This window comes from Saccoglossus kowalevskii, chromosome 4 (genome assembly GCF_978046115.1).
Source record: "Saccoglossus kowalevskii chromosome 4, keSacKowa6.1, whole genome shotgun sequence".
NCBI classification, from domain to species: domain Eukaryota; kingdom Metazoa; phylum Hemichordata; class Enteropneusta; family Harrimaniidae; genus Saccoglossus; species Saccoglossus kowalevskii.
Window position 1 is genome coordinate 30,587,642 of NC_140644.1, and position 4,937 is coordinate 30,592,578.

At 36.7% G+C, this 4,937-nt stretch overlaps 1 long non-coding RNA gene across 1 annotated transcript; it reads left to right on the plus strand.

Moving 5' to 3' along the window:
• The first annotated feature begins 343 nt into the window (after positions 1 to 343).
• LOC102802292 (uncharacterized) lies at positions 344 to 4,625 on the plus strand. Its single transcript, XR_014929209.1, has 2 exons — positions 344 to 440; positions 4,485 to 4,625. It is a non-coding gene; the product is annotated as an uncharacterized LOC102802292 (long non-coding RNA).
• The last annotated feature ends 312 nt before the right edge of the window (positions 4,626 to 4,937 follow it).

Below are 4,937 nucleotides of genomic sequence, written 5' to 3' on the forward strand. Positions count from 1 at the left end.
ATTGTATGAGAACAAAGTCTATGTATATCCTTGACAACCAATTGTGCAATGGAACAAATGTATTAGCTGAATTTATGGCATATTCCATTTGCAAACTAGGGCTATGTTCCCCTCTCCATGTATGTAATTTATGCTAGATTGTTGATACATGTTTCTACAAGTATGACTTTTCCCAATTTCTACCCCAAACTATTTTTTTAGAAATAGTTTGGGTCTGTATATCATTACCTTCGTAATTGGACTCTTCTTGGATATAAATTCCTAAACACGAAAGAAAATGTATCGACCCACAGCCTCGACATTTTATCTCAGGTTGTTTTATCTCTCTATATAATCAGGACTCACAGCACAGAACTCGGAGAAGGAGTCTGTGTGTTTTGAAAACACAATTGTCTTGTTGGCGGCCCGAGTTTAACATCATATCCCAAGCAAGAACCAGGGTAAGTAAGTTTTATTATTTAACAGAATGTAAACATATCAAGTAAGGGGACTTCAAACGTTTGTTTAATTAAACATTGCACAATTCTGTGAGTTTGTATGACAAATTATTTGACTGGGAAAACTATACACCATGCCAGTGTGTTTTTAGTCCAACGGTAGCGTAGCTGTCTCAATAGTTTCGTGAAAATATATCACCTTTGTCTAGACTCCAGATTGAGGACAGGGAAAGATGATTTGAATAATTCACCACGACGCAGAGAATATAGTTTCATTTTAATAATAAACAATATGTGGTATGCAGGGCAACTTATATCCAAACGGGATCTATCTGTCACGTTGACCGTCCCAAGACTGTACTAAGAGAACTCTTTGGGATCCTTTCTAGCGGAAGTGTTTTAAAGATTGGTACATAGAGTTAATCCATCTCCTCTGTCCTGGTTCAAAACACTACTAGGATGTCCACCAATCGCCATAACTACGGCCCAATCAAAATGCATAGTTACAAGCTGCAATACAAACTGTAATCTCATTTGATAATGTTGTTACATTTCCGTGACCTTTTGACACGGCATACCCTACCTGTCAAACTGATGACACAGAGCGGGCTAAACAGCACCTGGCTACAATTTAACAAGGGCGAGAAAGCGAGGATTAATTTGCCATTAATTTACAACTAAATAACAAGTTTACCTCTTTTTATCTAGTGTTTATTCTTCTCTCTAATCACAGTTGTGAAACACTATGGAACAAGTGAGTCATGCAAACGTGTATACAAGTCTAAAATGTATGGAAAAGACTTATTGTGGACGAATATGTATTTGCTGAGGGTCGTGAACCCATTATGTTCAATTCCAAAACTTGAATTTTGTTGCAGAGTATATCAACTGTGTCACTAATGTCTATGTTGACGTGGTAACATTTTATCAAAACCAAATACCATATATCATGTGCATTTGTGGGTGAACTGAGTGAATGTGGAACAACGCCCTTGATTGCCTAGTCATTATTACTATGCTCTTTACTCGACAGCAAGTTTACTGTGCGTATACTTCGAATATATACTATAATTATGTGCAGCGCCTTTGAACTTGACTAGTCAAGGAGTTAGGTAGTATAGGAAATGGCGTTAGTTTCTGTGTATTAGACAAAATTCGTAATGTCAACTGATATTTGGAGTGGTCGCCCCTCCAAAATAGAACTGAAACTATTTCTGTTAGCAACATTTCCCCCTCAAAATGCAGGAAATAGCGTTTCAGAGGTCTATATTTCCAAATTTTCAAGGGGGAGCATGCCCCCGGACCTGCAGCCTTGGCGTAAGTCTGATGTGCAGACCCCACCCCACCCCATGCAACATTTCGTGCCGCCGCCTCTGACAATGCAAGCAAAGTTTGATGGTATCTAATTACAACATCGCATTATGTGTGCGCCACGTTGTATTAGTCATGAATATAGTGTTGTAGTTGGATTGCTGTGTAACATAACTATTGTATTGCTTAAGCAAATATTATGCAAAATTAATAACAATGTGAAGGTAAACAAGTAATAACTCTGCATAATAATCACCTGGCAAGTTATCAGGTGCAATTGATTTCTGTAATTTTCTTCAAATCCTTAAAGCGAACCTAAATGTGGTCTTAATTTATAGTTGTGTATATTCTAAACTGTATTCGAAATAATATTGCAGTGGTTTAATTTTGTTTTAATTATAACTGTAGCTTGGATAGACATTTGAAGTGCTTGCAATTAAACGCCATGGAGGTCATTCATGGAGGGGAATAAATAACGAACGAACATATTTAACATCCGGGTACTTTTCAAAGCTATGACGTTTTAGTATCTGATCACATTCGTATACGCCATTGTACATAGCCGTTCATGCTGCCAAGCATTGTGTACTACTAGTATAAACTCAACTTTTATATGCACAATGTGCTTTTTAAAATTTGGGATAGAGCCTTATGCGTTTGAACCACAGTATTCTGAGAGTGAAAGCCCAATTGCGTTAAAGTACCGTACTTCTCCGATCGTAAGTCCCTCTCGAGTATGAAGCCCATCCCTATATTTTTACTTGGTATTTATCGAGTTGAGAGCATTCACGATTATAATATGCGTGTAAAAGGTGTGTTTCATTTCATAATAATCGTGAATGGCATGGTAGTTTGGTTCATGCTTTTAGTTTTATGAGAAAACTCGCATTAATTTCAGAGTGCATGGCGAACGTACACAACGTGGTTCGCATGCTTTCTATTCTGTCATTTACTCAGGATGAACCCCGATGTTGCAATTCTGGAGTAATCCCTATTTCTTTGAGTAGTAGCTGTCGAAAAGCCAAACATGTGATCGTTGAGTCGTGTACCTGGTTATTGGGCATGGTTTACTTTGAGACTATCATGAAAGGCCTAGGGGTTGAACGATGAGACATGTTGGCGACCGAGAAAGGTGTTTAAATTCTTCCTCCACACTCAGTTTACCCACGGTTACTATTAACCGTCATTTATATTTCGGAAATTGCGAATCGCCGGTTTTTAGGGAACAAAATCATCGTTTTTTTCGTTGCAATCAGTGCTACAGATTGCATTTTAACACAGCGGTAATTCACTTCCGCATTGCGTTAAAAAATCATCGTCAATAATCGGAACATTTCATCATTACGACACATCATTTTGATTGGTTAATGAAAGACATGACCTGTTATGTCGAAGGAAGTTGTTCCAGGTCAAATCGTGCTGAAAAACCTCATGGTGGAAAATTGCTTTGCGTCGAGAGTTTGCGTACGATTGAAAACATACCAAAACGAAGATAATGATAAATGCCTTCGTCCACTGTTTCCTCACAGACTCTACCCATTATTTCACCGTAAATTCAGATGGTATGTAAATCGTATTGTAATAAAATGTGTGTGCTTTTTTATGAACATGTTTGTTTCTTCATTGTAAGTGTCGTTCAAATCAATGACGCCTTTTTTTTCAAAAATAAGTATTATTTTCCCGAGCCCGGCGTGGTGAACAAATAACTTTTTTGGATAATTTTTCGTTGTTTGAAAGATGGTTACAGTGTTTAACCCCAAAACAAAATCATTTTTTCTGAGTTGGTCCGCGAGTACAAGCTCATCCCTTACTTTTCCATTACGTGTTCATGCCTCCGGGCCTATCAGGGAAGTACGGTATACTGTGAAGATTCAGATCAGTCCAGTGTGAGTGATGAGAGTATATCGTCGACGATGCCCCTTGTTCGGATGATAGTTTTATTTCAAATTACATGGAAGTCTGTGAACAATCTGCTTGGTGTTCCTGTGACACTTGTCCCATGATTTGCCAGTGCAGCCCCGTGAATACATGGACGAAAATGTTTCCACCACCACCCTACGAACTCAAGATTGCATACTCCAGCATCTATACTAAATTGAATAATTAGCACTCCGCACAGTGCAGTACTGGAAACAGCATTTATTAGACAGTTAGACAAAAAACAAAACAAAATGCCTGTCTCGATCAATCGCACATCCATAATGTTTGTATGTTGATACGCTTGTAAATAACATTAACGTAAAAGTCGAAACAACCTAGACTAGAAGTCAATTCACCAGTCCAGCCAACTATGGCTCTCTAAGTTGCTTATATTTAATCAGATACCATTTCGTCATCATGCTTGGTTACCTTACCTGTTTATACCTCATGAGGGCGTTTTTTGATGGCAAGATGGTGCAAACGGAAGTCCTTCGCAGGTTTATGGTGACTCATATTTAAATCATCATAACTCTGAAGATAACCATTTTTTTTAATTTTTTTTTCAAATTTATAATCAATATACATAACTTGATAAGTACAAACACCAAAATAGGCTCTATTTAGTTCCCCTTTAAGATACATTCATTTCCACTACTGCTATTTAGTAGAGACATCACTTACAACATGAAATTGAACACATAGCATAACGATCAACGCTATGAACATTGACAAATACAATAAATATCAGTATAAATTATTAAATAGTCACATACATACATGTAATGTTTGGGTTACTTATTTTCTCTGACATCAAAGATGGACGAAAGAATGAAAGAGATTCGCAGGGAATACATGCGGTTTGTTCGCTCTGACGACTCGTACATGAAGCAGTTGATGAATACATCCTACTTTTTGTATCCAGAGGTTATTAATGAGGCTGAAATAATATCATTAAATGTAAGTGTATTCATTTATCTTGTTAGGGCTAATTACTGTGATGGCATGCATGTTCACCATGAATCATATATTGTCAATCTAACTCACGTAATTTATTGATATTGATTCAACTGCTCTATATACAATATCATAATATGTATATATATATATACAATTCCTCACTGCAAACAGTTGTAAATCACATAGAACTGAATTAAAGTATCATGATTTACAATTTTAATACACTTAAGCTGACAATTTTTCTGTTGGTAAATATGACGTGATTGCATATACAATATTAAAAATGTTATTCAAGATCATTATGTTAATTGA